Genomic DNA, 8,368 nt, shown 5'->3' with positions numbered 1-8,368 from the left:
GGGTGGTTTTTCAGACCGTTTTTCGGACCGCGGCATCGGTTTCCCCGTGACGGTGGTACATCCTCTTTAAGGTTAAATTACAATTGATTCCACCAAATAATAATAATAATAATAATAATAATGTACAATTGATTCCACCAAAAATAAGCCCTCATTCATCTCTGTACATAGAAAATTAGAAGAGCTATAACTTCCTCAAGCAGAGAGGAGAAATCTTACAATACATATTTATTTTTGACACTTTTTTATCGTCAGCACTAAATTTTTTCACTCATGCAAAATCCTCAGAATTGCAGAACCTCTGGCTATTCCTGTCACTGTACAGCATTCTCCTCTGCAAATATTCAGCTCTTGCCAAACTTTCACAGCACCACAACCTCAAAATTGTTAGCTTAGAATTTTGTTCTGTGTCTGAACGGCATTAAATCAGGTTCTTGTTTTTTTGTTTTGACAGTAATTATACGACGCATTAACATGTGGAACCCAGTGTCACCGATAAATTATGCGGAAAAATGACAGATCCCCGTCTTGTTGATTCTCCTGTCAGCGCTCTTTCCTCTTACATTTTTGTTTCTGTGACTCAAGTAAATTTTGTGGTGTTGAAAGGTAAATGCTCTCAGGGCTGTACGTGAAAAAGGCTAAACTATAGGATATCATGCTGAATAGCAATTTTAATACCATCTTATTTACAGAGAACATCTTCCTTCTTGTGGTGATATGTTTGGTATTAGGGATTTTCCAATGTAATTTTGTCTCTCTTTCTTTTAAGTTGAAGTGTCATAGATCTTCATATGTCAGTATTACTTGTATATTGAAACTGGATAGAAGCCTTCCCCATTATGAAGGATAGTACAGACCTTATTTATCTTATTAGAAAATTCTAAGAACATTAAACGTAGTCTCGTTAGCTCCTGTCTCCTGTCAGCTATATATCATGCTTAGAGATAGACAGTCAAGGAGATGGTGCAGAGCTGCAGCATGCAGGTCTCCCTCCTCCCCCACTACTCTCTTTATTGACTGACTGACATAGCACGTTTTAGCAATGAGCCCTAGATGTCAATGAGTCAAGGTAGGAAGGGGTGAGTGTGGGAGGGAGCTTAATACTGCAGCCTCCTTCACACTTGAGTCCTGAACATGATATAGAACCGATGGAACCCCTTTAAGTACCCTCATCTCTAAACAGAAGGAACCTGACAATAAGTGTCTTTTGCTCTGGAGGACCCAACATATCCATGGATCACATGGACAATCTATTGATGTCAGAGAACTCCAAATATACTCCAAACCTCCAAACATATGGATCATAACACATATAACACACACCAATCTTTATTTAATTGCATAAAAATATACTGCAATGAAAATATATTATGCAATAATAAATATAAATACTTGCGGAGGTAAAACTGACTAGTAGCAGGGGAGAGTAATAAACGGTGAAGAATTGATCACACATATACTGCACACTGACCTGTTCTATAAAGATAAGTGGTAAGTGCATAACACAGTACATATTTGGTCAGCGGCAGTCTGCATATCTATAGTGCGGATAAATAATAACGTCTCAAAACCTACACCTTGCAGTCAATATGTATATACAGATAGGCCTATGTCAGATAAGGAATATTAAGATATACGTGTATCACACATAGACCTGTTACGAATAGATAAAGTGCTTAGAGCAATATTCCCATAAGCTAGCTATAGTGCAATACACGCATATACAAGCAAAAGTAGGAAATTACTGGGCCTGGAGATCCTGATACTTGCAAGTGTATCTGCCATTCAACCCTCACACCTGTGAACACCCCAATGAGAACGCCTCAATGAGAACTGTGTAATGTATTTTCCCTGTAGTGGCACTACAGAAGGAAATGAAACAATTGCTGTCAATTTTCCCCACAGATTATATTTGATTGTTGTTGGTTCTGGCAATGTGACGCCCTATAATCATCTTATAAGACTAAGGACTCATTCACATGTCCGTAGTTCTGTCTGCAATTGTGGACAGAATATGGGGCCAATGCATCTCAATGGCACTGTTCACACGTCCGTGATACATGCCGCAAAAAGAAAAAAAAGAAAGGACTCACAATTGCGGGCTCACAATTGCGACAGGGAGCACTAGCTTCTTTGCAGTGTTGCGGAGCACTACGAATGCGGGTCAGCAATTACACACCCATTACGGATGTGGATATGAGGCCTAAATGCACACATCCGTGTCAGGACTTCTATGGGCTCAACCGTGCTGGAATTCCGGACAAAAATAGGACAGGTTATATAATGAAAATATGAAAATAACCGAAGGGAGTCCATGCCTAATACAACTCTATGGGTTCAGAAATTTATCTGGATTTCCTCATAACAAGTCTGGATAAATTTACAGGGTGTGTTCATGCGGCTTAACTGGGTGACAAATATAGGTTGTCTAAAGTGTGTAAGCCCTTTAATAGAATGATGTAGCTTCCATGGAGGAAGACCAAGCAACAGCTGTGGGGCCCATGCGGCAGGGACGCCCACTTAGCGAAATGTGGTCTGCCTCCATGGTAGCTACGGCTCACAGCAGCCTCTGGTAGTCTCTCTTTAGACTGGAGGTGCAGAGCCCCCTTTTGATGCACACACTCACATGACCCAGCGCAGTCTGGGGCCCTGTATAGTTTCTTGCTATGGGGCCCCATGAATCTTAGCTACACCCCTTCTTTAATATATATCTATTATCAGATGTTTGATAAGAGAACAAAGAAGATGCTCGCCTTTCCTAGAACCTACAGCAGACACAGCCTGATAGAAAACCAGCTACCGTAAATGTCTCTCTGCAAGTTACCAGTAGACATCGATTTACTACCCTGTTCTATTTTTCTAATTTTCATATTTTCCTGATTCTAGGAAATAGTCATATATCAGGACATTGGTGAATATGTAGCAAGCAAGCATAGCTTTTTCATATGAAAATAGTCACTTTTAGGCTCACACGCTGTACAAACAACGTCCATTCCGTGTAAACAGCGGTTGTTTAATGCTACTAAAGCCAAAACTAATTATCATGATCGTTAATTCTGGCCGTAGGTAGAGTTAAACAATGGCTGTTCTGGCGTTGCTGTCCCCTTGTTTGTACAGCGTGTGAACATAGCCTTAACATATACTCTCTTAGCCATGAGAATTGGAAATAAAAGGTTGTCTAGTAAGGGAGCTACATGTATATTCTGAATACTCGTATTATTTCCAAAACATGCAGTTATCCTAATAATCTCATTTAAGGGATCAGGTAGATAATTTTACATGTATGCGTGTATCATTCCTGTGTGTGGTTTTATTCTTTCATATATTTATGTTTTCATTGGATAAGCATGTCAGCAGATGTCAGACAAGTGTGGATTACATTGACAGTGACAATACAAGTATTCTTACACACTGATCTCAGCATGTGGCGTGGAGAGGGTAAATGCAGATGTAATGAAACACCACCCCTATCGAAACATAGACCCAGACGAGTCCCGCCTGTCTCCAACAGTCCAAGAATAAAAAAAAAAGTGTGATTAAAAAAACTCATCAGTCAGTCCAACAAGATATTCCACATTGCACAGCTAGGCCTGAAGGATGCCGACGGCACTGACAAATGACACAGCCAGCTTTATTTGTGTAACAACAAAACGATTGTTAGCATAATACATATAATTAGTGTTATAAAATTAGAATAATGATAGTATGCCTGTCTCTCAATCTCACTCTGGGTGCCATTTTTCATCAGGAGACAGGGCTTTCCCCTTTTCATGACAAATCACTGATTGAGGTAAAAAATACTTGGCAGGGTGACAACTTGGTGGTTGGAATCAGGTCACTTTTAGACAGTTTTAGGACACTTCTGGGTAATATAACCACGGTCTTCTTATGAGGGTCATATTAGATGGGCCGATATTAAATGGGTAGTGCGGCGCTAAAAAATTATTCACAAAATGACACACATTACAAAGTTATACAACTTTGTAATGTATGTTATGTCTGTGAATCGCCCCCTTCCCCGTGTCCCACCACCCCCGCACGTGTACCCGGAAGTGTGTGGTGCATTATACATTACCTGATCCGTGTCGAGGGCCATCCGCCATCTTGTGCCAAATGTCATCTTCGGACGGACGGCCGAATCGCTGCCGCCGTCCCCCCTCAGCTGCGTCGTCAGCCGCTCAGCCGCGATTGGCTAAGCATAACTGTGCTCAGCCAATCGCGGCTGAGCACAGTTATGACGCGGCGGAGGGGGGATGGCGGCAGCGATTTGGCCGTCCGTCCAAAGATGACGTTTGGCACAAGATGGCGGACGGGCTCGACACGGATCAGGTAATGTATAATGCACCACATTATAAATTCATATTAGATTTATTTTGAGCGCAAACTAGATATAGTAGACTAAAAACAGGTGCAATTAGTTTGATAAATGTCCCCCTTTATGTTTTATTTATAGATGTATTATTTCAGGTGGAACACATACGGAGGCAGAAAGGAGTCGGTCCAGATGGAAGAGGTATGGGAAATAGATCACTGATCTCAGGGAGACCAGCCAAAGATAACACTGTCTGCTGCCAGCTAAAGCGCTCAATACAGTGAAATCCTATGTGCAGTGCTCCCTGGGTTGTATGAATATGCAAAAAAGAACCTGTGAAGCCTCATTTAAAGTCTCAAAACACAGGACTAGCCAGATATCCCTCCAAGAAGGGCCCGGCCAAGAGGTGGCTACTGTAGGGAAACCACCGAGTCCACCATATTAAGTGGCCATATAAGTCAATGTAATGACAAGGGAAAAACCAAGGCCAGGTATCCATCCACAGACAGATGTTTTTTGCATATTAAGATGGGAGAGGGACCTGGGACCAGTGGATGAGGGAGCAAGCTGATGAAAGCCATGCCTGGCCGAAATGCGTACTTGTAACATGATGCCTTTTGCACTGAATAAATAAGCTCATATTCATCTGGAGTACAGGGTTCCTTTTATACATACTACTGGATCTCTCCACCTCATGCATCACTGACCAGCGGAGTGCCGTTTACCTACTCTTTACAATTATCTTATAGATGTCTTTCTATCAGGCTGGGTTCACACTGTTACTTTTAGTGAGTCTATTTAAACAAACAGATGTATGCCCTCGATCTATAAAGCTGTATGCCTCAGATGCATAAGAGCTATGCCACTGGTCCCGAATCACGGGGTTCTGTATCTACGCTTTTGTTTCTTCTGGTAAAAATTAGCCTACTGTTTATCATACATACAAATTATTTTCTTATTTGTGAATGTAATTATCTTCAACTTGCATCACATTTTAGTGATTGTTTAATTGCTAAGCAAAACTGGGATAGCAATTACCATGTAAGCAGGTAGCTGTATACTCCCCATTCAATTACTTTACTAATTTCCAGGAAGCTAAAAAGATACATAGAACAGGAACACTTAATTGTGCCATATTGCACTAATATCAACTATTTTAACAGCAAGCAATAGAAAAAGTGGAGACGGCACTCACCAGCTCTTTGTGATCCTTTATGTTTAAAGGGGTTATTCAGCGAAAATCTTTTTCTTCCAAATCAACTGGTTTCATAAAGTTATATAGACTTGTAGTTTACTTCTATTCAAAAATCTCAGGTCTTCCCATACTTATCAGCTGCTGTATGTCCTGCAGGAAATGTTGTTTTATTTTTAGTCTGACACAGTGCTCTGTGCTGACATCTCTGGCCGAGACAGGTTTTCTATGGGGATTTATAGAAAACCGAGACAGAGTTCCTGTCTTGGCCAGAGATGTCAGCAGAGAGCACTGTATCAGACTGATATAAACCAACATTTCCTGTAGGACATACAGCAGCAAATAAGTATGGGAAGACTTGAGATTTTTTAATAGAAGTAAGTTACAAATCTATGTAACTTTGTGAAACCAGTTGATTAGAAAGAAAAAGATTTTCGCTGGACAACTCCTTTAACATAGTGCTACAGAGTTAGCCGCAGTTTGTTGGAATGCCAGCATCCTGAACCTGGTTACAGCTATTTTACATGCGCCTGCATGCGTTCTCAGACCTCATTCACGCACACATGACCCAAGTTAAACAGGGGGTGTATGCAGAATGCTACAAAACAAAAAACTTTATTAAAAACAAACAAGTATGAATCAAGCAGTCTTTCATAAACATTCAATTCAATTCAATTTGCTCATTTAAACCATTCGTTCCTCTAGCTTTAGTCGCAATAATCCACCCCCCTTCCCTTTGATTTTTGTTTACTTTAAGGGTATGTTCACACTATGAAAAAGGCAAAGAATTTAAAGTGGAATCCATGTCAATTCTTTGGGCAGATTGCAGATTACGCTTGAGAAATCCTATTGAATCACTGGATTCTGCTTGAAATTCCTCTAAAAAATAAATGCAAATCTGCCTAATAACACTGTGTGTGAACAGTCCTGAACCCAGCCGCCTCACTGGGTCACCTTAATATCCAAATAGCAGAAAACCAGGACACATAAATATCTTTAGAACAGCTCTTTGTTTGTAGGTATTTTCTTTTGCAATGAAACTTTCACAAAAAATAATCAAAGTAACAGATATCACCACAGTGCTCAGGAGTTAGGAGAATCCGAAGATCACGCCATAGCGCTGGTAAGCTCCATTCCTGTCTGAAGACTCTCACTCTTCACAGGACGTAAGATGACGACCACACGTCTTGCTACGTTTGGGGGGTCCGCCCCCTTTCTCATGCTTGAGAAATTCAGAATGAATGCAGCACTCGTGTAACGATAGATGTGGTGCCAGGCGGTATATACCAGTGACCACCCGGTATAGGTAATATAAATCAGAAGAATACCGCAGCACTCGTGGTATAGAATTCAACACAGCGTGTTTATTTCCCCAAACCGCGACATTTCACTCTCCACACTGAGAGCTTTTTCAAGCAGTATCTATCTATCTATCTATCTATCTATCTATCTATCTATCTATCTATCCGCTTGAAAATGATGATGGAGATCATCGAAACGTCGCGTCACTTCTTATGCTGTGTTATGTTACTTCACTGATGGAATAAATTGCACTAGTTTTTTCAATGAACTTTGTGTGCTGCGGGACATATATCATTGAATTAGCTATCTGGATCCTTGGTCGGGATTACCCGCTGGCACCACATGCTGTTACCGGAGTGGTGCTCTATATTACTATTTTTTTTATATCTATCTATAGAGATAGATTAGAAAGAAAGAGAGACAGAGATGAAACAACTGTGTCTCCTTTCTCCTACTCTGCCCTGAAGGCTGTCACTGTGTTGTTTTCCCACGGCTTGGCCAGATGCTTACTGATTGGTGTGATGTCAGTGGTGGGCATGGTTACAGATGAGGTGTTACAGCTTACCTGGCAGCAGAAGAAACAGAGATCATGTGACTTCGGTCTCAGAAGATAGAGGGAGGAGAGAGCAGTGGAGACCAGGAAGTGGAGTGGACCAGGAAGTGAGGATTTTAAGCAGCTTCAGGGTGTAGGTCAGGATGTTCTGCAGACAAATGGCCCAATTCATGTAATAGAAACCTATTACAAACAAGATTAGATTATGGGTGGAAATTAACCAGGGTTAAACTTTTTTTAAGTGGAGTACCCCTTTAACCCCTAAGGGACCCATGATTTACCATTATGTCGTTGGAGTCTGTCCCTTAAAGGGGAACTCCACATAAGGAAAACTTGTTTTCTATTAAAAGTACATGTGTCTATACAATGTATTACCATATCATTACGGTTCTCCCACACTGGCAGCTGTTTGAAATCCAGGAAGTGAAGAAAAATGGCCTCTGTGCCAATTCACATTGTCTCCTTCTCCCTCTGCTCTCCCACCTTGGGACACAAATATTCCATGCCTCTGTCTCACATTGTGTGTGTGTCTGCTGAGCGCAGGCTGAGGAGGCAGACAGGGGGCAGGGTGTGATGTCACAGGAGGCTTGGCTGGATCCCTCAATCCCCTGACTGATTCACCATCTCTGACCAGCCAGAAGTAGCTGCTGCACTGAATTCACTGAAGTGAAATTAGTGCTGTGTTAACACATGTTGGAGTTTCATTGCAGTACTGCAGCATATTCACGAAAATGATGCAGTAACACAAGTAAATGATGCTAAACAGAAGAGATGATCAAAGCCAGCACTGGAGAAAAAACGAGGCAAAACAGTATATCCCATGTAATATAGTGTTGGATAAACTCCTTATTGTGGGGCTCAACTTCAAAGATAAAAGATGCTTGATCATAATATGTGTGTGCAAATGAAAAGAAAAAAAAATTAAATTAAAAAAGTTCTTTACTTTATCCCAATATCAGCGTTACAGGTAGAGAATACAGTTTGCTGTGTGGTGTTACAGGTAGTAACA

This window comes from Dendropsophus ebraccatus, chromosome 5 (genome assembly GCF_027789765.1).
Source record: "Dendropsophus ebraccatus isolate aDenEbr1 chromosome 5, aDenEbr1.pat, whole genome shotgun sequence".
NCBI classification, from domain to species: Eukaryota; Metazoa; Chordata; class Amphibia; order Anura; family Hylidae; genus Dendropsophus; species Dendropsophus ebraccatus.
Note: the sequence above shows the minus strand (reverse complement) of the source record.